This window comes from Panulirus ornatus, chromosome 8, assembly GCF_036320965.1.
Source record: "Panulirus ornatus isolate Po-2019 chromosome 8, ASM3632096v1, whole genome shotgun sequence".
Classification (NCBI taxonomy): domain Eukaryota; kingdom Metazoa; phylum Arthropoda; class Malacostraca; order Decapoda; family Palinuridae; genus Panulirus; species Panulirus ornatus.
Window position 1 is genome coordinate 4,961,752 of NC_092231.1, and position 25,372 is coordinate 4,987,123.

The window sequence follows — 25,372 nt, forward strand, 5'->3', positions numbered from 1 at the left end:
CAGCTTTAGCCACGTATCCTTCACCAGCGCTACCACTGAATTGCTCTGGTTATGCATTACTGGACAAAGAATGATATTAAAACTGAAAAAAAAAACTTAACCCCTCTAAACACAAGCAGCGATCACGTCGATCCTCCCAGTACGCTGCGAATGTCATCCACACTGGTACTACCTGGTTTCCCGGGTGGTTACGGAAACCAGGTACTGCCAGTGTCAAGTACCAGGACGGTACTGTAGCTCACAATAATGATGGTGAGGCTTCCAGACGCCCAAGACCCTCCAGACACCCAAGACAGGGTCTGGAACTGATGTGTGAATCAAACTTTAGGGTTTCCTCTTTGATTGTACTTGAAAGATGTATACATTTTAAATACACACTGAGAAAGCATTTAATGATGATATGGGTGAGAGGTACGTGGCTTGGGGGTAGGTGGAGGCAAGTATAGGGCGTACAGTGGGCACAATACGTCAGCATCCGGGCTCTCCCTCATGAGGTTACACCGCGAATGAAAAGTCACCTTCGGCCAGGCTTCGTTATTGGAAACACAGTCCCGTCAAAGAACTGCTGACTCCAAAGGAGGTTACATCTCCCTACTGCTGAAAGTAGCGCAGCCTCGGGCGGCAGGAACCTTCAGAAAGGTCCTGGGTAACACCAGAAGTCTCACAGAAATAGGGCCGAGGGTAATTACACAACACACACACACACACACACACACACACACACACACACACACACACACACACACACACACACAGCAGCTAGTCTGTGGGTGAGGGTAACACAATCTGCAGTGTTGCAGGCATCACTACACCCATATATCTCACCCAGTGTGAGGTACTCCAGGCCAGACCACCATGATCACCTGCATAAAAAACTGCATCTCTGTGCAGCCCAAGGGCCCATAATTGTCTTACCTTTTATATATATATACTTTCTTGACCTTTTCTTGAAAGTCGTCCCACCACCCAGAACCCTCTAAATATTAGATTTAGCGTCCATAATTCATATCTAAAAATGAATTGTCTGGAAATTTATGCATGGCGTTGCTTCCCGTCGCTTAAATCTGAATTATATCAAGAAAGAGAAGATTACGATGATGAATATCGGTCTAACTCAAACATTTGTCGTTTCTACATTTTTTTTTTACGAGAAAAAAAATGGACGAGACCATAACCTACTGAGAAAGTTACCTGTATTTCCGATGTGTCTTTCGCAGTCTAGCCTTTCTACGTCAACTTTACGACCTTGCTATATTGAGCTGCACTAGTTTGGCTGACCAGGATTGATCCTCACCACTAAATACCATCGAGACTATTGAAAAAAAATACGGTACCAGAGAACACGAAGGAAGTTGAGGCGGCCAGAGGTCACGGGAGTTTCACTGCGTGGTGAGAGAGAGAGAGAGAGAGAGAGAGAGAGAGAGAGAGAGAGAGAGAGAGAGAGAGAGAGAGAGAGAGAGAGTCTTGAGCAACAGGTGGGAGGAGGGGGACGCGCGCTTTCCTCCCGCGTCATTTGTAAACCACCACACTGCAGGTAGAGAAACCCCAGCCACCCAGGGACGTCGAGGATGGAAAGGCCGCCCAGTTTGCTCGCCACTTCCCTGGGCAACAAACCGCGTCGTGTGAATGGTGAAGCAAATATTTGCCGGACGGTCGGAAGGTAAAGAATTGAGGCAGGAAGGGGATTTACCGTGCGAGTGGCGCGGGGGCCCGTTAACGCAGCTGACCGTTACCCCGGGGGTCCGTTACGGTCCCCGGGTCCAGCAGGAGGACCTTACAGTGACTTTAACCTGCCTCGGGGACCGATCCCTCCGCGGGTTTACCTTCAGAAGGTCACGTTTCCAACACTTATGCCATGTGGTGACGTGGCAACGTCGCGCTCCGCCTCCCGGGAGCTAAGGTTACCCCGCCAGGGGATGCCAACATGGCTGGGAAGACACACGAACGTCAACAAAACAGTTTCCTGTACTTAGTTTTATATTTCAAGTGACAGTTTACATCTAAACTGTCTCTCTTATTATTCCCCCAGCGTCTGTTTGTATGTTAAACGATAGAAATGAAGAGGCTGGAGGCTAGGATTGACAGCGCTAAGGTTAGGTTACCCAAGTGAGAGTCGACGCTGGCTCACTCACCAGCCAATATTAATTTATTTCCCATTGAGTCCGACGCCAGTGGACTAAAAACGCTTACGTATGTAATTTATCTCAAACGTTGAACTAACAATTTCAAGAATGTTTATTACATAATATTTGATTGATTTATTTTGGAATTTTTAAAGAAATATATGATTATTATATTAGAATATATTTCAGACAGACTAATGCGATATATATATATATATATATATATATATATATATATATATATATATATATATATATATATATATATATATATATATATCTCGAGTACCTGTGTCCGAGTGTTGACTTTAATGATTTAAAAATTTCCCAACGATTCATCTTCCATACGTCTCGCCCTATGACTCCACGTTTCTACACGCCCCCCATGTCATCATGACCCCCACACCTCTCCACTGTCTCCTCTTCCCTCCACACATAAACCCAAGACTACGCCCCCATATCTACCATCACCCCAAGACCCCTTCCTTCTCACGCTCCCCACACACCTCCCCACCAGCCACCCCATACTAGCTAGGCTCAGTGTTAGTATGGGAAACTGGAAAGGTGTAAACTTACCTCCCTACCTTCACCATCGAGGCTTCTAGCATCGTATGATGTGTGTGTGTGTATATATATATATATATATATATATATATATATATATATATATATATATATATATATATATATATATATATATAATGGAAATATACCCTCCTATTTTCACCCCTTTTGTAAGCTACGACACTATGGTTACACATGTCAAAAAGATTTTACATCCTTCGTGTACCTCGTCGTCTCAAACGTTCGCCAGTGTCTCTGAATTTCTAATCAAGCGGCTGAGAGATTACGCGAGTCACCCGTCCAGAGACGCTGTTGCCCCCAGGGTTTTGTACATTGTTTAAAATTCGAGGAAGTCGTTGACTTACCTCTTTTAAGACTCTCGGGGAATTTCAATTAATTCTATTGTGCGGTATTTTTTTTTTTCTCCCTCGTCTTGTGGAGTGGAATGTTGATGAATTATAGCCAGGATCTCTCTATTCGACTCTTTTTTTTTATTTTTTGTTTGCTCGTTATTGCTCACTATGCAGCTATGTATTTTCTCAAGATCAAAATGCAATTTAGGTCTGAGGTTGAAATAGTTGTTTTGAATATGCACCTGTAGGTGGTTATGACGATGTAACCCTCCCTCCCTCCCTCCCTAATATTCCCTGTTTTATTATGATCAGAGAAGACTGGCGCGAAGTCTACCCTCAGGTCGTTTTCTTATATAGTCATTTAAAAAAGAAAACAAAGTTTGTGTTAGAGAAAATGGAATTTGTTGCCAAATCCGTTTTCCGCTGGCATGTATGTAGGCACCAAAGAATGATTTTGTATGCTGGTGAGAAGTACAACACAAAGACACGAGCGTTTTCCTTCATTTCTCTTATGTATCCCAGAGGAGGTGAATACACTCACAGAAGCGCTCGGGTCTTCAATGTCTTATTTTCCTTATTCCTTCGCGAATTTTCCTGCATCGCGTTTTTTATTTATTTACTTGCCATAACAACTTGATATTACGATAATATAATTTATCGCGTTTTTTTTTTTTACAACCTATTTGCAATAACTTAATTATCAGGGTATATGCATAATTTATCGCGTTTTTTTTTTTCTTTAGTCTATTTGTGATAACAACTTAATATTTACAGTATTATATCCATAATTTACCTTATTGGATGATACCATCTGATGATATTGTAGTATCATTTGATCATATCGTTTGTTTTGAATGTATCAGGAGTTGGTGGCACGGTTCACCACTTACCCTCTGGCTGATTGAACACAAACGATACGATGGTTGGGCACGATGAGCCTGACCTTTTGACCTGACCCTTGAAGGTCTGGTCAGAAGCCAGGCCGTTATATTCAAGGCCGTTACCGTCGTGCTCCTGGGGTTACTTAGTCACGCCTATTACCCTCAGGGGTCGTTATGTGCTCAGGGCTCATACCGTCGCGTTAATGCTGTGCTTGGCGCCACAGCTGGGGAGTATCCACTGGCTAATTCGTAGTTCCTATCATTTCAGTACCATCAGGAGCCACAGAATAAAGATAAATAGATAAATGAAGCAAGGGTCATGTAAATGCCTTGAGAGCGTGTATGGTCTTCGAATGATCTGCACCACATGACACAGGTGTTCAAGATATTTCTTCTGGTCGTGTCTGCCTTGACGTCAGAGGCCTTAAATGACGCTGACAGTCGATAGGCCTCGAGCTCCCACAGTTCATCCAACCATCCTACATACATACATACATACATACATACATACGCCGGCAGACATGCACTTGATTCGAATGTACGACGTCTGGTTAAAATCATGTACAGTGAGTAGAAATACCTGCGTTGCCGGAGTCCACTTTCTTTTGATTATTTCCCCAGGTGAAAAGTCATCATTTGATTAGGAATTACCCAGGCGTTACCGAACTCCGGTTATATTATGAGGCGATGCGAGTCGCCTTCGGGGAAGATGTAACTTTGGAGTAACTGTCTCGACGAAGATACTTCTCACTTCAAGGGACTCCATCCTTTCCCTGCTCCTGATTGGAGTGCATCCTTGAAAATGCAGGGAAACCTGGAGATGGGGATCCTGAGGGTTATATGGTACTAATTACGAACAACAGCGGCTTCTGAAGTGCGTATGTTTTTATGTACGCTTTCGTCTGTGACTGCGTATGTCACTTGATTGGTGTATAGACTATGCCATTCAACCTCACCCCCATCCGACCCCTACCTACCCAGAAGCAAACACCGACCTAACAAGTGTCACATGATAATGATTAGCGCACTGCTATTGTCCTCCGACCCAACCATTTTGTCCAGCTGTTGAATGTAATATGCCACAACAATACACAGTGCGTCGATGTGTTTTAGAAAAGTGGTATTGTTAATCAGAAAGCTGGGCCACGCTTATTATACTGTTATTCACCTCAGTTAACTGGATCAGCTTTTTTTTCTTTTTCAGAGATCGCCTTTGAACTGCCTTTGCAGGTAATTGCTAATATATATATATATATATATATATATATATATATATATATATATATATATATATATATATATATATGTATATATATATATATATAGGACAGGATCACAATTTTGCGCATGATCAAGTATATTCGTATGAGACCACGGGGAAAATGAAACACGTTAAGTTCCCAAGTGCACATTCGTGTAATAATCACATCATCAGGGAAGACACAAGAAATATAACCGTCAGTTGATATACAACGAAGAGACGTAGCTAGGACGCCATTTGGTAAATTTGCGATTCATGTATATATATATATTCCTATGAGTCCACGGGGAAAATGAAGCACGATAAGTTCCCAAGTGCACTTTTGTATAATAATCTCATCATCAGGGGAGATACAAGAAAGAAATATATAACATTCAGTTGATGTACGTCCTTGCTGGCAAGAAATGGATGACGTCAGATGTTTAAGCGAGTATATACCCATGTAGTCAGTGAAGTGCTTAGTTCTATCCTTATATTAATATTCTTCTGTTCTTCACCATCACTTCTGCCTGTTCTTCCATTTATCGCGGTGACTTAGGTCAACCTGCTTCCATCTTCGTGCAATTTGTTATCGTTTTTTCTATGAGTCACATAATGTTCCTTAGTCTTTCCATGGGTCAGATTTATATGTGTTTGATAATAGTCGTTTGTGATTTATGTTGATTTTAATTAATAGATAACAGTCTCGTGTGTGTATGTGTGTGTGTGTGTGTGTGTGTGGTATATAACCTAACGAGCCCCCCCCCCCCCCCCTTCAATCCTCGTGTCTCCCGTACTTTTTCATTTGAATCAGACGCTATAAATAGAGACGCGTCAGTGCGTCATAAGCATCTCATTCGGCCTGAAGGTAAGAGCGACCCACACTTCACTTACTCTCTGGTTATCCCCTGGTGAGCTTCTGTGGGTTAGCACTGTCTGTCTCCCATGGGGGCTCCCCCCTATTCAACAAGGGGGAAGAGGGCGTTTTGCGAAGGCGGACGCAGCGTTTTATTTCCATATTGCCTGACATTTGCGTCTATGTATGTAGATGATTATATCCTGAGGGAAAAAATAATCCGATTGAAGTTTTTCCAAAACTCGACTCTGTAGAAAATCAATGGTAATATATACATTTTTATTTCATGACGTAGACTTGGTCACTTCATTTTTGATGTTCGGATCTTGGGGGAAACCGTGAGATGTATACATTTAAGGTTAGTCTTGCTTTGTATCCTGTATTAGATATACGAACCATTGCATACTAACATATCTCATTCCAGTTTTGTTTTATATCCTGTATTAGATATACGAACCATTGCATACTAACATATCTCATTCCAGTTTTGTTTTATATCCTGTATTAGATATACGAACCATTGCATACTAACATATCTCATTCCAGTTTTGTTTTATATCCTGTATTAGATATACGAACCATTGCATACTAACATATCTCATTCCAGTTTTGTTTTATATCCTGTATTAGATATACGAACCATTGCATACTAACATATCTCATTCCAGTTTTGTTTTATATCCTGTATTAGATATACGAACCATTGCATACTAACATATCTCATTCCAGTTTTGTTTTATATCCTGTATTAGATATACGAACCATTGCATACTAACATATCTCATTCCAGTTTTGTTTTATATCCTGTATTAGATATACGAACCATTGCATACTAACATATCTCATTCCAGTTTTGTTTTATATCCTGTATTATATGTACGAACCATTGCATACTAACATATCTCGTTCCGTATGTCCCTTATTCATATACATAGCGATGCCCTTAAAGAACCTACTTGTACGGGTACTAGATGGGATGTCGTAGCTCATTTTTGCCAGCTGTAAGATTGGTTTACGTTGTCTAGTGTATCCTACCAATCATTCGAGCGAACTTACCGTTGTGAACTTTGAGAAAGCGACGTACTTTAACGGTTACGACCAACGGCCGAAAGAAAACAAAACAAAAAAAAAGGGGGTTTGGATCCGGGTATCCGCCGCCGCCCGCCCGCAGGTATACGAAACGGCCGCGCGGGAAATATCGTCACGCCCCGTGCCTATATTTCTCCTCCGATATTCGTCCTTACTGTCTAGTGTCTTACGGTGGAAGAACAGGGTATGTTAATAGATCCTTGTTTCACTAGGATCGAGCATCGTATTTTAATCCCTATTTGGCTTAGGCATAAAGGCGGCATATCTCACGATTAACCTCGAGAGCGTGACACCCAGTGTTACCAGACAATCGAAGGTAACAATTCTTATCAAATTTTATCTAAAGAAAATAAAATCACCGTTCATGCCACAGTTTTAGTCGGAAATAACACTAGATGCAAGATTATGAAAGATTAATATCACTCATTTACTTACTTGAACATCTTGTAAGGAACGTTTTAGCAAAGTAATGAAGCGAGTTATCGCCGGTATGGCAAAGTGCATGACGTCATGTATAAACACGGTGTAAACACCCATAGTCGCCACCTTATGTAAATGTGGGAGATCGTTTGTACGGGTTCCAGACTTCCTGAGTGTCTATACACAACTATTTTATCGTATATTTGTAAGAGGCCAAAGTGCATAAGTTTAAGCAGTTTTAAATTTTCATATGTGTTTTTCATGCAGGAACGCGCTTTTCATCATATTCAAATCAACACGTAAATATATATATGTGAAGGGGGTAGGTTATTAGAAAATGAAAAATAATACTTTTGGGGAAGATTGAAATCATTAGAGGTGTACTGTAGGGCGTAAAAGGGAGAGGTTTAGCAGTAGTTGCGCTTCCAAAGTCTTAGAAGGCATGACCCTCAAAACACACTCCAAAATGATCCGTTGTTGACACGAAGACCCATTTTCGCCCATTCTCTCTCTCTCTCTCTCTCTCTCTCTCTCTCTCTCTCTCTATATATATATATATATATATATATATATATATATATATATATATATATATATATATCTTAAACTCTGTTAACATTTCCCATAAGACCCGATGTGGACTTTTGAGGTTCGTGACTGGAGGCTGTATATACATATCATCCCCCCCAAGAAAAAAAAAATCGAAGGATACAATACACACACACACACACACACACACACACAAAGCCCCTTCAACATCCATAACCCGAGAATATTCAAATACAATGCCAGCAGCCAGCAGAACCTCGCTGGGTATACACAGTGACAGTTTAACTTGACCCTGGATGGGTATTTATGCACGAGGCTAACCAAACGGTGATGATTACGTGTCCTGCCAACCCACAGTTTGCAACAGCTTGTTCGGTCGATCAAAGACCCAAAGTCAAGCTTGGCCTCAGCCCCGAGCTGTTGGGGTGGAAGACCTCCTGAGTCAGCTCAAGGTAAACACCTTTACGGGGCTCCTGCAGCTTCCAGGCAGCGCTCCACGGGGGAGCAGGGTCATTTGGGCTCTTGTAAGGCGCGCATGAAGGTCCTTGATAAGGTTGTATGATACAGCCGTATCCAAGGTGACTTCCCGCTTGCAGTGTATCGTCTTGCTGGCTGACTATACTAATACCGTTTGATTATGTATATATATATATATATATATATATATATATATATATATATATATATATATATATATATATATATATATATATTCCTATGAGTCCACGGGGAAAATGAAACACGAAAAGTTCCCAAGCGCACTTTCATGTAATAATCACATCATCAGGGGAGACACAAGAGAGAAATATAACAGTCAGTTGATATACATCGAAGAGACGAAGCTAGGACGCCATTTGGTAAACATGTGATTGTCCAAAACACACACACACACACACACACACACACATATATATATATATATATATATATATATATATATATATATATATATATATATATATATATATATATATAACCCCAGAGCCACTTTTACGGGGTTGCTGCAACTCCAAGGCTGCTCTTTAATCAGAAGCAGGGGAATGATGACTCCTTGGAACGAAAAATTCCACGAGGAGAGACCACACGTTTTCGTACAAATGGCGTCGATGCAACGTGGCCGCGAAGGTGACTTTTCACTTGGCGTTGTTACCACGTGCAAGTGTTGTCTCGGGTCTGGGAATACAGCCTTATATATATATATATATATATATATATATATATATATATATATATATATATATATATATATATATAGTCGTTGCAAAGAATTAATGCGACTCGTTTGTACTTATGAAACACACATCTGTCTCGTATTAAAATTCTCACCTTATAATATGTCTTCTGTCACGAACGTCTAACCTTTAAGAGTAACCTTTTTTTTTTTTTTTCTTACTCTGTTTCTCGGCAGCAAGTCATATCAATCTAACGAGAGATGATTTCACAGCAAATTCTGTCGGCATATTGCCATGCAGTTTACGTCATAATAGAGTTAGTGGTCGGGAGTTGGGATTTATGACCGCCCCTTGGTTAATGTTCCCACAACCCGTCAGGGGGGGCAACACTCTCGCGCCACCCCGCGTCTCCACCAATCACGGCAGCGTTTTCGGCGGAAGTTAACCGTGCTTGACCAATCCGGTTCCAGGTGCGCATGACTGCATCCGAGGTGCGCGAAAACTTCACACACACAGCGTTCCTCCTTAAGTGATCTGTGCTTGACATTCTCCCATCTTTGCTTGGTGTTGTCCATCATGAAGAGGAAGTAATATCTTATACTTTTCTCTGGCAGTCAGGCTTTTCTCTTTTATATATATAAGTAGTTTCGTATGAATTCGGTCGAGCAATGTCCCGGGTGGTTCTTCCACATTTATGATAGCTAGGGAATAAATGTTCCGGGTTGTTCTTCCATATCTTGGATAGCCGAGGGAACCGCGGTGTCCATATATCTTTCAGATGGCGAGCGCTAGGTAGCTATCATCACCAACGGAAGGATGACATACTGCCAGTGTGACGCCCCCCCACCACCACCACCTGAGAACCACGTACACCTACGAGATCCTTATACGCCGGGTTGATTGTTGCCTACCTTGCCAGGTAGGATTTTCCCGCTGATGGATGATACAGACGCTGAGGAAAAAGTCTGATTCGGAGTCTCGATTTGCGAATTTATGTCTGGCGAGTTGGTTCAAAGGCGGCTGTCTAGCGCCGCCGCCGCCGCCGCAGATGCGATCGTATAACCGGTAGCCAGCAGGGTTAGGGAGAGAGAGAGAGAGAGAGAGAGAGAGAGAGAGAGAGAGAGAGAGAGAGAGAGAGAGAGAGAGGCGAACCTTACTTTTACCGTCGTCTTATTCCAATATACTCACATACCTTCCCTTAAGTACCCTCTCTCTCACCCCTCTCTTATATCCGTACATTTACTTAGATCTTTATCCCTTTAACCCTTTTCCATCTTTATCCTTCACATCTGCTTCCCTTCCGTCTATACCCCTTCCTTTCCCCTTCGTAATTGTTTTCCTTTCCGTATGGGTCCCTTCCCACCATCTCTTGTAACCCTTGGCTTCTTTGACCTCCATCCTCCCATCCACCTATGTACGACCTTCACTTCTTCCTTCTTTTCCATCTTTACTCTCCCTCCCTCTCACCTCCTTCCCACCACCCAACCGACCGATGGGTTTAACAGAGGAGGTGGTGGTGATTCACCCAGTGTTGCCACAGACAAGGTGGTGACTCACCCAGTGTTGCCACAAGAAGAGGTGGAGAAAAAAAAAAAACAACTTCAGGTCTTGAGAACATTTGGTTGCTTACTTTCCACCCAGTCTTTCAGGTTTAGCGTCATGCCCGCTAGATTCATGTGTAGGGTTGTGTTCGATTACCCCCACGCTGTAAATTATGATGATTTGCATCGAGAGCCTGTAATTGTAATCCATTAACTGCGCGTAATAATTGAAATAACCGATGGAATTAGGGTGGGGTTTTTTTGGCGAATTATATTGTTGGTGGTGGTGGTGGTTGGAGAAGAGGGTATGGGGGAGCAGGGAACAGCCCGCTATAATTAGCGGGGGTGGAGGTAGGGGGGGGGGGAATATCCCGAGTGTAGCGAGAGTTGAGTGGGGTGTGTGTGGGGGGGATGTTAGGCGGGAACTGTGGGAGAGTCCAGGTGAAGATGGTACGGAGGTAGGATTACGGCCTGCGCTGCCACCCACACCACCAGGTCTCTCTCTCTCTCTCTCTCTCTCTCTCTCTCTCTCTCTCTCTCTCTCTCTCTCTCTCTCTCTCTCTCTTTCTCTCGGCAAGCAACCACTGAGAGAGGAAAGTTATCAGACGCCGGGAGGAGGTGGATGTGTCTTGGCTTCGCAGACTTCTACTACCTCCCCCGCCGCCACCAGCACCAGCACCTGTGGTCGAGCGGTGCGCACCGTCGTCTGAGCATCCAGGACTTGCGACGGAGTTACTCCGTAATTTCCATTTGTTCTCTTGAAATTGCGGTGAAGAGTATTAATGAATTTTTCTTTGGTGAAATTTGATTTTCCATTCGTTCATTTTGTTGTACGGTTAACTTTTTCTCGAAAATTCTGAACGTGTTTCCTCTTTTGACCGTACGCAGTTCTTTTTTTTTTTAGACCCATGATCAGTTCAGTTAATCATTGTTTTCCTGATAGGTTCGTTAGAATCTAATTCATTCACCATCTAGAGCTAATACTTTTGGCGGGTTAGGTAAATTAGCCCCTAACCAGTGTTTCATAGTCCTGTCCCTCCAGTACGCATGTTTCACTCTTTCTGGTTATCTACCTGCACTCGTTTCACCCCCTTCATCCATTCAGTACCCATATTTTGCCCCTTGTGTTCATCCAGTGTCCACGTTTCACCTTTACTATCCACCCAGTACCCGTGTATCACCCCTTCTGTCCACCCAGTATCCTTGTTTCACCCTTTCTGTCTATCCTGTACCACCCATATTTCACCAGCTCCTGTCCATCCTTGTACGTGTGTTTCACACGCATGGCATCCACTTTTGTGGTGTTTCCCAGAAACACACACGAGTAGGTCCCACATCAGTTGTAGCCCAGGAACATATGAATGGTGTCCCTGTAGTCTATAGTGCCACAGAAGTATTTGATTCCTCAGTAGTCCATAGTCCCGCCATAGTCTATAATCCCCCATTAATCTTTATCTTCTGTACGTTATCATAGCCTCATCCAGCAGTGCTAACAAGTCATTCAGAGCCAACCTTTAGTAAAACCAGAAGTACATGCACTCAAAATATTGGGCCTGTTGGTGCTAAGGTTCAGCCATAAGAATAACAAACAAACAGACAGACAGACACAAAACATTAACAAGCAAGCGCACAAAATATATATTTTACATATATGTTGAACACTTTCTAGAAAAGATATAGGGCTTAAAGCATTAGCCTAAGTATTTCTAGAAAATACATAGGGCGTAAAGCATTAGCCTAGCTATTTCTAGAAGACATAGGGCTTAAAGCGGTAGCCTAGCTATTTCTAGACAAAATAAAGGATTTTAAGCCGTAGCCTAGCTATTTCTAGACTAGATATAGGGCTAAAAGCAGTAGCCTAGCCATAGCCTAGCCATATGTTCATGTATTGGGCAAATCCTCTCGTGCCAGTTCGTCACATCACATCCTGTAACAGTGGTAACATTAATAAGAGGTGTTGCAAAAGTCCAGAATCGTAGGGTTTCATTATTTTACCTTATCGCAAATTTTCAAAGTACAAACATGATTTGAACACGTTGAAATATAAGTATATAGAGTTATCTCGCGCTTGCAATTTTGGACGATCAAATTCTGCCCTCTGATATTGTTAAACGTTAAGTACCAACACAAGCAAAACAAAAAAATCAAACATTACCCGCACCAAGCACAAGCCCTCCCAGTAATTGTAGGAGTGTAAGAGTCTGGCGGATTGCAGGCACAATAAAGCCAAACTCCCCTCCCCCCTCCAAAAAAAAAAAAGATATCATAATATTAGCAACATCCAACTGTGGCCCGTCCACGAGCAGTGTTACCATATCCAGATCACAGTATTGCTTAACTTTAATCCCCGAACCTCGTGTTTAATTACGACACCCTGAGCTAAAGGATCAGTAATGTCCATTCGTTTGGTGACGATGCTGCGCTAAATGGTTTTCAAGTGATATGGATTTTTTTTTCTTTCTTTTTCATTGTCAGTGTTTGGTGTACGTATTGGCGAGATGAAATCGTATGTGGCTTGAAAGTTTATAAAAACTTGTATGTTTTTCATTATATTTGGTTCTTCGACTGTTCATAGCCAGTACATGCAACAACATACATACATACACTTGATACTTTTTGAGTTATTATTATTATTATTAATTATTATTATTATTATTAAATGATTAAATCGGGGCATGTGAAGCGTCTGGGGTAAACCATGGAAAGCTGTGTAGGTATGTATATTTTGCGTGTGTGGACGTATGTATATACATGTGTATGGGGGTGGGTTGGGCCATTTCTTTCGTCTGTTTCCTTGCGCTACCTCGCAAACGCGGGAGACAGCGACAAAGCAAAAAAAAAAAAAATTATTATTATTATTATTATTATTATTATTATTATTATTATTATTATTATTATCATTACTTGGAGAGAAACAGATGGTATTGGGAAAATTGCAGTTTATTAAAGACAATAATTACCACATTTGTTACACTATATATATATATATATATATATATATATATATATATATATATATATATATATATATAGTTACACCCATCCCATATATAGTAACCCGTTCCCCTACATACAGGATAAACATTATACAACTGTGGCATGGAAGCAAGCGCGCTTGTTTATATAACTCCTATCCCCCCCCCCCCCCCCCCTTCTCTGAGGAACCCTGCGGCTCCGAGGATGCGCTTCACGCAGGAGCAGAGTAAGGTGGGCTTCTTCGGGACGTGACGGTCCTCTCGGGCCATGTACGCATCCTCTCCGTCCGTTGACGATGATGCAACCTCCTCGAAGGTCGGCACACCTCCCACTCGTCGTGCAAGCACTTGCAAGGGCGAGTGCAGGACTCCGGCTCTCTTACCCATCATGTCAGAGGCGCGAGTGGCGGACAGGAGGAACAGGTGACTCAGTCACATGAAATGACTGACAGGGAAGCGTGGCATGATGGTCGTCATTATTGATATATGTTAATTATAATGTTTTAGCAGTCTAGAAGATGATGGTGTACCCCTCAAAGATCAGATCCCCCCCAGCCTTGTTACGTAATGAACCATTACGACGTAACCCTTCCCCGCTGGCGCCGTACACCAGCCCCAACCGTCCTCCCTAACTCCCCTGCCCCGTCCCGCCCCGCCCCGCCCCGTCTCCGTCGCTTGGCATGTCACAACCCGACAAATGTGTTGGGGGAAATTTCAGACGTCGGACAAGACTGATTATTTAGCGTAGTTAGGCTTGCATAATAGTAGCCAAGCACGAGAGAGAGAGAGAGAGAGAGAGAGAGAGAGAGAGAGAGAGAGAGAGAGAGAGAGAGAGAGAGAGAGAGAGATAACGGCAGCGAAGACGAGGTTGTGGGAGGGAAGAGGGAACACGACCGACCCCCGGGTGGCGGCGACAATGATCCCCCCCCCCTCCCCCTCCTTCCATCATACCCGACCCCCCCTCCCCATCCCCCTCCAGTTGCCCCGCCAGGCGGACGGGTTGACGATCTCGTGAGCGATGCTTCGCGCCGACCGTTGGGGCTCGGCCGCTGGCGTCCAGGGCTTGAGGGAGGGGAAGGGAAGGAGGGGGAGGGGGAAGGGGTGCAGACGCGCATGTTTCCCGCCAAGATGTATCACAATAAATGTAAGTCGCTCGCACGGGCGGGGGAACGCAACGCTGGAGTTAAAACGTCACATTAAAATGATACAGTTAGTGTAGGTAGGTAAAATGGTCACAAAAACGGGGAAATTAGTCTCTTGATATATTACGATGATGGTTGGTCGGTTGGTTGAAACATATTTATATATATAAATGCCTCGACCCCCACCACTACAGTCATTTTAAGGGCGTGGCGTATGTCACCGCCAATATGTATGGACGGTGGAGTGAATGTATGGCGCAGTGAGCTTTGAAGGTCCCTTGGGTACAGTACACCAGGCACCAGTGATGAGTACAATTTGGCTGTACTAGAATGAACTGACTCCATCATTGTGGGTTAGTACGTAATCCTCCAAATTAGTCGTATAACTCGGTTCTCTTGTGACATCTAGGTATGTCAAGATGTATATAACTGACTGTTATATTTCTCTCTGTGTCTCCCCTGATGATGTGATTATTACACGAAAGTGCACTTGGGAACTTATCGTGTTTCATTTTCCCCATGGACTCATAGGAATATATATATATATATATATATATATATATATATATATATATATATATATATATATATATATATATATATATATATGTAGGGGCAGGAATGATAAGATACATACTGAAGAATGGATATTATTGATGGTGCTTCTACCGGGAGACGGCTCTCCATCGTGGTAGACGGGTACATGATGATTATTATATAATAGAACTAACGAAGAAGAGATGGGTCAGTAACGGAGAAGGGATGGGATGAAGGGGTGTCGGTCATTATTGTGGTGCTTGGGCGTGCGTACGCGAAGGTAGCAACAGCGCCGGCTCCTTGAGGGTGTCGGAGCTCTGGCCCCATTGGCACTCCAAGAGAGATGTATTAGTCTCCCATCCGCTGTATAATGAACCTGTTAAATTTATTCCTCGCTCAACGCTTCATCAAGTCTGCCCCCCCCCCCCTCTCTCTCTCTCTCTCTCTCTCTCTCTCTCTCTCTCTCTCTCTCTCTCTCTCTCTCTCTCTCTCTCTCTCTCTCTCTCTGTGGTAGTATTTTTGGCTGGGGTCGTAGGATATAAATGTTCTGGCGGTCTGTCCTCTGGCGTTGTATGGGAAGTGTTGGTGTGTATATATATGTGTTTAGCTTACGTAATGGTACCGAACACGGAACTGGTGGGACAAAAATTATAAACGTGGCAAGTGTTCTAATGTCGATGATATGCAGTTGAGAGGAAGGACAGATGAGTGTTGAGGAAAAAAATTTAAGGAGGTACAGAATTCGACAGTTGGTCTGTGTGAGTTAGGAATTGGTCAAGTCCTTGAGATGCCAAGGCTATAGGATGTATGTTAGTGGGCCTCTCTGGTGCTCATCAGTGTAGGAGACGAAGTAATAGCTGTAGAAGTGGGAGAGAGAAAGAGCGGTTAAAGTAGTAGTAGTAGTGGTAGTAGTAGTAGTAGTAGTAGTAGTAGTAGTAGTAGTAGTAGTAGTGGTATGGCCTGGAAAGAAGGGAATTACAATGAAAGTGCCTAAGACGAACTGGCTTTTGTCTGCGCTATGATTACTCCAGGAGCAATTTCCTCTTAAAGGCTGCGCTGCTTCCCGCAGCAGGGAAATGTAGACTCCTTTTGGGGGGTGAGGAGTTCTTTCGCCGAGACTGAGACTTCCGATGATACAGCCTGACCAAAGGTGACTTTTCACTCGCAGTGTACCTCTTGCCGGCGGAGCCCGGTAACGCCGGAGCCTTCATCCCCCCTGATATACGGAAAGTTAGAGACTCGACTATGATTTAAGTTAAGGCAAGATGGTGTTGAGAACCCAGTCTTGTGTTTCCTCCAGCGTCTCGTGACCAAAAATGGAGCAGCGGTGGCTGATGGACAAGAATGTGACCAGAGTTTTAGTAGATCAACAGACACTGTGGGCCTCGCACCACCCACCACACATCACCACATACCACCACACACATCACCACACACCATCACCACCACCACACACCACCACAATCATCAAGGCCAGACATCTTCAACCCATCTGTCATCTCCAGAGACAACATGTTATTTACTATTCCCATGTATGGTGTGTGCCTGACCCCGCCCCAGGTCAAGAGGCTCGTCAGCAGAGGTCAGGCGGGGTCAACGAGGGTGTGCCGGCGAGCTGACCCTTCTCCCCACTCCCCAACACACATACACACACACAACACACACATACACTGGGACCTGTGTGTCAAGACATGGCACATATATGTAAGATTAAGAGACATAGCGTCACAAATGTAACACTTGCAGATTGTAATCATTTGGTAATCGTAAACACACACACACACACACACACACACACACACACACACACACACACACACACACACTGGGGTGTGTGTATAAAGACATGGCACATGTATGTAAGATTAAGAGACATAGCGACACGATTGTAACACTTGCTGATTGTAATCATTTAGTAATTGTAAACACACGCGCGCGCGTGCGCGCGATTAAAGGGCAGCTAATGAGATTAGGAGATGCTGAACGTAGGGATGTTGAGGAGGGCGAGAAAGTATGTGTGTCATGTTGTAAGTACCGAAGCAAACCCACATTGGCGGATGACATAGTCCCCCAACACCAGCGAGATGAAAGGGACTCTGAAAACATCTAGAATTACCGGGAAAAGACGTAAGTAGGCTGTTGAAAGGTCTTGATCCGCCTAAGTGCCGATGAGTTCCCTCCATATTTGCTCAAGGAGTTTGCAGAAACACTTGATAAGGCCACTGGAAAATGGCGTTAAAAATAAGATCGGTGGAAGAGCGTGCGACGCCCAGGGATTGGAAGAGAGCGAGTGTCGTGCCCGTTTTCAAGGAAGGAGATAGCGAAATTGCACTCAACTACAGACTGGTATCTCTGACGAGCGCGGCCACAGCGTAAAAAGGCTGCAGTAGTATAAACAGAAAGCAAATGGATGATTACTGCCCGAGTCGGAGGCAACACGAGTTCAGAGAAAAGAGATTGTTGGGGGATCAAATCACAACGTCTCTGACAGAGTGAGCTCTGTTTTGGACTTTAAAGAGATGGATGGGTGGATTATGCGTTCTTGGACTGCCAGAAGGCAATTGGCACTGTCGCACACGAGAGGGGTGGTAGGGAAGGGGGATGGGAAGCCAGGCGTGAAGGGGTGACATGTACGGTAAATCGAAAATTACCTCGGTGGAAAGGAACAGACGACGCATGACAGAGGAGCGTTTTCGAAGACGGATGGGGATCAGAGTGGTGATATTTATTTGTTTTTTTCATGTTGAAAGCTCCAGTATTGGACAGAAGTCTACAGCATCAAGGCCAAAGCCTTGATCGAAATATAGAGTGGATTACGAAACGGGAAAAAAGACGGGACAAGGGAAAGTATTTACGAATATTGGAGGAGGTGATAGACCTGTCTTTTTGAAATGTTCCAAGTCATAGTCATTGGGCAAGACATTGAGAAGGTAGAGAGTTCCAAAGCTTCGACGGTGGGTGGGTTTGCCGCAGCGCTAAAGTCTTAGGGACGTAGCTGTTCTTGACGTAGGCATATGACTTGCCACAGAGACTGAATTCATACCTCAGTATGTTTACAGACGATCCCAGGGTCATGAGAGAATGAAAGGGATTGCGTCTGTGTTCAAAGGGACTTCGACAAGCTTCCAAAGCTGGTGAGATGTGTGGCTGATGAAATTTACACCCTCACCCCCCAATTTGAAAGTAATGAGGATGGGACATAATGAAGGAATGACTCTATATATAACTATGACCTGGCAGGAAACAAAGCCAAGATTCCGAGACAGAGCCACCAAAATTCACAACAAGACATTGATCAAGAAACGTAACCGAAAGGATGTAAAGAAAATAATGGTATAGTATACCGGTGGATGGATGGAATACACTGACTGATGTAGGATGGTGCAGAAAGGCTTAGAGATGGAGGGGCCTCCCCACGAGTGCAAGACTCCCTCCCCCTTAGTGTGGTAACTGGTCATGATACACAAGCACTCGCTGCTTTCACAGGGTAACTCAGGTTGGTGGCGTACCCAGTGATGTGTTCCCCATATTTTCAAACTATGTCCGTCTGTCTCCCTCTGATTTCTTAGTTTGTCTAGTTTTAAGATCATTGAGTTCCGCCTTGAACACTTAAGTTTAGGACTTTATTGATAGTAGCTTTATTTACACCCTTTATCCACTAGGCACCTGTACTAAAATCAAATCACCTTTGTCTCACAAGAAAGTGATAAATTACGTTCCTTTAGCGTAACACTGTATGAATTAAGGTCCTTTAGCGTAACACTGTGTAGATTAACTTCCTTTAGCGTAGCACTGTATAGATTAACGTTCCTTTAGCATAACGCTGTATAAATTAAGTTCCTTTAGCGTAACGCTGTTAAGGTGATTTTGTAATACTTCTCAGTGTTGTCATCGGTCTTCGTATGCTTTCTGCTGAACCTACGTCCATTCTAGCAACGGCCGACCAAAACTGAGGTGTGAATCTTCCACTGGCATTACGCCACACACACACACACACACACACACACACACACACACTAATGCCTTATTGCCCTGGCTTTATATTTCTGTCCCAGGTCCTCCCCGCTCTGACATGCTGATCCATCTCGTTCAGCGCTATCAAGCTGATGGTTTATATTCCCGCCTCTCTCTCTCTCTCTCTCTCTCTCTCTCTCTCTCTCTCTCTCTCTCTCTCTCTCTCTCTCTCCCACCCACCCCAGAGGCTCAGTATTTTACACTTATCGATGCTGAACTGCATTTGTCACTGGTTTTGTTCGCTCTTTGAGGGTACATTTAGGTGGTTTTTCCCCTCCCTCCTCCCGCGACGCCGTTTGGACATTTCTCTGAATTTATGGTCCGCCCACGTTTGGTCGTACGTGCCGATGAACTGTTTATCTCTCTGTGTACCTCGATCGTCCACGTAAACACGGATATGATAAGACCGAGGGGCTTATCCGTGCACGTCGCCACTGGAGGCAGCGACCCCCGGCAGATTATGCAGTCGTTGTCTTCCAGTAACTAACCTACGACGCCAGACCAGGATTTCTCTCGCGCTCCCAACACCGTATGAATCCCACCGCCAGCGCCATGAGCCTCAGAATATTAGGTGGTAGCACCAGGGAGGGAGCTCTGGTGGGTGGCAGGGTTAGAAACATCGACCCCCCACCCACGCCCGCCCGCCCGCCCGCCCCGCGCCCCATCCCGTGTGTGTGTGTGATGTCCCTCACGATTTTCCCTAGCCTGAAAGACTTTTATAAACTCCACTAAAGGAGGATCTAGATAGAGAGAATAGGGCTCCACACTGCGCCTTGTTTATCACTATTACTGAGCGAGAAACATGCCAGGCATCGCATTATTTCATCTATACCATATTTACTGGACGTTTCTCCCCCTCCCCCCCTCCCTTTTTTTTTTTTTTTGATGCGGTTGCACCAGCCATGTCATTGCCTGTCGGGCCATGCGTCTTTTTGCTTGGGGTCTTTCTGTCAGAAAGTCTCAATTGCCCCCCCCCCCCCCCCCCCCCAAACACTTTATCATCAGACGCTGGCTCAGAAGGCGTCAGGGAATGGTGGCTCACGGTCTCCGCGGGCGTTGGAAACTACAGGGTGGAATCCATATTTTGTACGTAGTGTTGGAAGTCAGATTTAGCTTTTTTTTTTCTCTTTTTTTTTTCTTAACGTTGTTTTGATAATTACTGTGTTCCTCATGGTGTTAAGTGCTCCCAGTTGCTCCAAGGTAAATAAGAAGCTCCAAAAAGTTTAGGGCATGGGGAAGCAAGACTTACCATGTGTGTTGGGAGGCGGAGAGAGAGAGAGAGAGAGGTTGATGGATGGGTGTTTGAGAGACGAGACCACAGAAGAGGTGTATTGACCCAGTACACACACAGACTTGGTGTTCCATCCTTAAAAGACGGTCAGGAGGCTGTATAATACAGTAGTCATCGGCTGTATTGTATTTTCCACCGCCTGTCGGAGCGTTGGGATTTTCCTTCGTGGACGATTCGCCGAGCAGGGCGAACAGCGGATGACTTTCGTCCACAACGAAGTGCTTGAAGTGAGACTCGTCAAAAGGTCTGTCGCTTGTAAGGTTCCTCCTTCGTCATCAACGAAGCGTTTGCTTATCAGACACGTCAGGAGGAGGATGACCAGCAAATCAGACGTGGATTTTGCCGTGAACATGACTCGTATATCCAGGACTGTCATACCAAGAGACATGTTGACGTGATGAAGCTGTACATACGCTGTCGTGGCCTTAGACGTTGTTATTGTCGTGCTAAACCAAGTCGAACCCCCACACGTCCATCATATTGACTCACATGGTTCTCGTAATTGGCGTGGTTATCCTTGCTACTACTACGACTACTGAGCCGTAAGTAACCTTGTTGCTGTTACTGACGTAAGTAACCTTGTTACTGTTACTGACGTAAGTAACCTTGTTACTGTTACTGACGTAAGTAACCTTGTTACTGTTACTGACGTAAGTAACCTTGTTATTGTTACTGACGTAAGAAGTAACCTTGATACTGTTACTGACGAAAGTAACCTTGTCATTGTTACTGACGTAAGAAGTAACCTTGAGACTGTTACTGACGTAAGTAACCTTGTCATTGTTACTGACGTAAGTAACCTTGTTATTGTTACCGACGTAAGTAACCTTGTTATTGTTACTGACGTAAGTAACCTAGTTATTGTTACTGACGTAAGAAGTAACCTTGATACTGTTACTGATGTAAGTAACCTGGCCACTGTTACTGCCTTTACTGGCATGTTTGACCTTGCTTGTGTTACTGCCTCCACTGGCATAAGTAAACCTCGTTACTGTTACCGGCTGTACTGGCACGGCCACTGTCTATGACTTAGATGGCCCCATATCACTTAGAGAGAGAGAGAGAGAGAGAGAGAGAGAGAGAGAGAGAGAATGATTAACCACAGACAGGAACGAACAGACAGGCAGTTTCGCGGTGAAAACAGACAAGCGACTAGGAAACAGACAGACAGTTTGCTAGCTGGGGAAGGAGAGAGAGAGAGAGAGAGAGAGAGAGAGAGAGAGAGAGAGAGAGAGAGAGAGAGAGAGAGAGAGAGAGAGCAGCGCCGTCTTAAAACTCCACACCCCCTCTCCCCCCCCCCTCAGAGAAAGTCTGACGCGGTTTAATATATCCCCTTAAAGAACAGACGTTTTAATGTGGGGGACATAAACCACAGCGGGACCTCTCCTTACAAACGAGCGCGTGTCCACGCCGCTCGAGAGGGAGCTCAGAAATATGGTGTCGTAATACAGGAGAGGAATGTTACGCTTTCTTCATTATACCCAGGTGTGCAGGGGTGGAGACCAGCCCTCAGGCTCTTTTGTTTAACACACACACACACACACACACACACACACACACACACACACACACACACGTGTGTGTGTGTCTTGGCTTGACGATGGATGGTGCTGGCATCTTGGTGTGTGGTTAAATTAAAAGAAAGAAGAAAATGTACCGTTCATTGTGGTGATGTTCCGTAAAGAAAACGGTAGTGGCAGGAGGGCGTGTTGGTGGTGGCCGGCGTTGACCAAGTAAGCGACGCCCGCTGGTCATTATTGGTCGAAGATCCGTCCGTCCATCTTGGAGGCTGGAGGGGGACGCCACCTTCGTCAGGAGCAGGAGGTCTAGGAAGCCGCCCCTCCTCCTCCTCCTCCTCCTCCTCCTCCTCCTCCTCCTCCTGCTGGAGCCCCGACGCCCCCTCCTTCCCTTCAGCAGCGCCGACGGTAACCCCTCCCCCCCTAAGAGATTCATGGCAACAAGTGCTCCATCTCTCTCTCTCTCTCTCTCTCTCTCTCTCTCTCTCTCTCTCTCTCTCTCTCTCTCTCTCTCTCTCTCTCTCTCCCCCCGCGGACAATAACAGACGCAGCCTGTAGCCAGGCTCAGATGTCGGCCGCCTCTCTCTCCTCCCGATATAGCGATGGCTGATGATTCACGTGAATCACCGCCGTCGCCTTCAACGTGTCCGTCGTCGTCCCTCCTCACTCCAAAGCCGAGTTTTGGAGGCGGCTGAAAAAAAAATACCCCCCCTCCTCCCCTCCTCCATCGCTCGTTTCTTTTGTGTGTTTCGTTTGATTATGGCGCGCGAGGCGGCGACGATAACTCTCCCGGGTTTTATTACCCTTGAAACGTTGACCACTTCACACGTCCACGCACGGCCCTTGAGGCTCTTTCCTCCGGGAAAATGAATGTATTAAGTTTTCTCCGCCTTTGTGGCCCGCGGGTGTCGAGCGCTATGTGTGTGTGGGTGGAGGTGTAGGTGTGTGTGTGTGTGTGTAAACCCGCACCGAGCGATGCAGTGGTGCGGTTTGCCAGCTCTCTCTCTCTCTCTCTCTCTCTCTCTCTCTCTCTCTCTCTCTCTCTCTCTCTCTCGTTATCTGGCGGTCTCCCGATGGTGCCCGCCCCCCCTCTCCTGAAATGGTGGGGTGTTGGCCGTGACGATGGTGGGCCCGATAAAACGAGGGCAGAAGCGAGCGGAGATAACGAGTCTTTTTGAAGTGCTCCGCTGGAGTAGGGCGGAAGAGGTCATTAACAAGAGCTTTACGCCACAGTAAGGGCCATTGTGTTCATCTCTTGTGGGGGCGGCGGTGAGGGAGGAGGGGGTTAATAGTGAGGTGAAAGGGGGGGGGCGGGAGGGGAGGTGGTTCCGCCAGACCACGAAGTTGCTTTGTTGTTGATAAGCCATCGGCTGCGATATTTCACAGCGAGTCACCTAATTATCGCTTTAGTTAATATGCCGGTGTTTACGGCGACTTGAATCGCCGTGCGGACAGGGATTTGGCTGCGTCGGCTCAGTTCCCTCTGGCTACGGGTGGGGGGGAGAGAGGGACACACACACACACACACACACACACACACACACACGGGCCCCGGGGGCGCCTCTTGTCTCCTTGATCTCCCGGTCGTTAAAACTTCAAGTGGATGAGTTCTACGTCGCTCAGGTCCGTCGTAAATTTCACCGGGTCCTGTGCCTCAGCAGATCCCCGGGGGGATTTCCAAATCTTGTCTTTGATTTGTGCCGCTGTCAAGGAGGCTACTCTCTTTGTGGCCAACCCCTTTCCTTCTCCTCCTCCTCCTCCTGTGAGCGGTAGCGCAGAGGGATTACAGAGGTCACATTAAGTGTCTTTGTCAAGACCCTGAGTGGGTTGATGATTACTACGTAAACTGCTACAAAGTTGGCTCGTTACATAAGCTTACAGTCTTTCTTACAGTGGTTGTGTCTGCTGGATGCGAAGAGTGGGTTAGAGTTTCAGAATGTCGAGGGATCGTATTACTGACAATAAGGTGTTGTACCATTTCTTAATCTGTTTAACATAAAAGATTTTTTTTCCCCCACAGTCTAAGACGTAGTGTTATAGCGCGTGTCCACATCTCTGGCCATAGACTTGACAGTTCACAGCGACTGACAACACCTCCAGTTAAGCCAAAGTGCTGGTGGTTCCTACAGCATACAGTAGACTGTAGGTACTATGGGGGTGGGTCATCACAACAGCTCTTCCAGCTCCTCCCACTGGCAGAGTGGAGGGAGCTGTCAGTATAGATGCACTGGGCTGTGTTATTGTCAGTCTGGAGCTCCTCTGTGTATCTGTTCCACAACAACTGGTTTTGGCAGTTTTGAAGGGAAGGACTCGGGTGATTAGATTCTTTAGGCGGATAAGCGGAGATGGTGAGGTCAAGGGAAGCTATTTGCCAGGAAGGTGGTAATAACTGCTGCTTTTTTATTTGTATTAACTGATGTACTCTATAAACATTATCATGCGAGGTGGATATTATTTGGATCGATTTACATTCACTTGTACTGTGGTTTATATACTTTGAACACCTCGGTTAAGAAGGCATTTATCTGAATCACTAAAGCAGAAATTTCAATCTTGAGTTTCAGGTTTTAAGTATTGTCTTCTTAATACATTTCATACATTTTTTTTTTATCTCCGAATACTCTGTGGTCTTGGGGCAGACATTGTATAATTTTCAAGGTTTTATTTTGCATATATACATATATATATATATATATATATATATATATATATATATATATATATATATATATATATATATATATATATTTAAGTATATTAATACCTTTACTGATATGTAGGATCAAAGCTGGTGGTGTGTGTGTGGGGGTAACACTGAAAGACATTATTACATAAACCAAGTGCATCATTATCGAAATTTTGTGCGCCATGATTAGGAGCATGTCCCTGTAACAGCTCTGGGAGCCCTCGTCTCTATCTGTACACCGTCGAGTTAGTTTTTAAATTGCAGCTGAAGTACGTGGAGACCGAGCCACCGCGGTGTTCAAGAGAAAACACAACCAGTGCGTTTGTCGTCATCACTTAACCTTAAGATGGTCTACTTTAACCATTTACCGAACACCTTAGTTTTCTCTGTAGATAAAACAGGGCCCAGGCATTACTCAAATC

The 25,372-nt window shown here is 44.7% G+C and overlaps 1 protein-coding gene across 3 annotated transcripts in view; it reads left to right on the top strand.

Moving 5' to 3' along the window:
* Positions 1 to 25,372, top strand: part of LOC139749763 (dorsal-ventral patterning protein Sog-like) — a 486,011-nt gene that overhangs the window by 386,374 nt on the left and 74,265 nt on the right. The window lies entirely within an intron of this gene.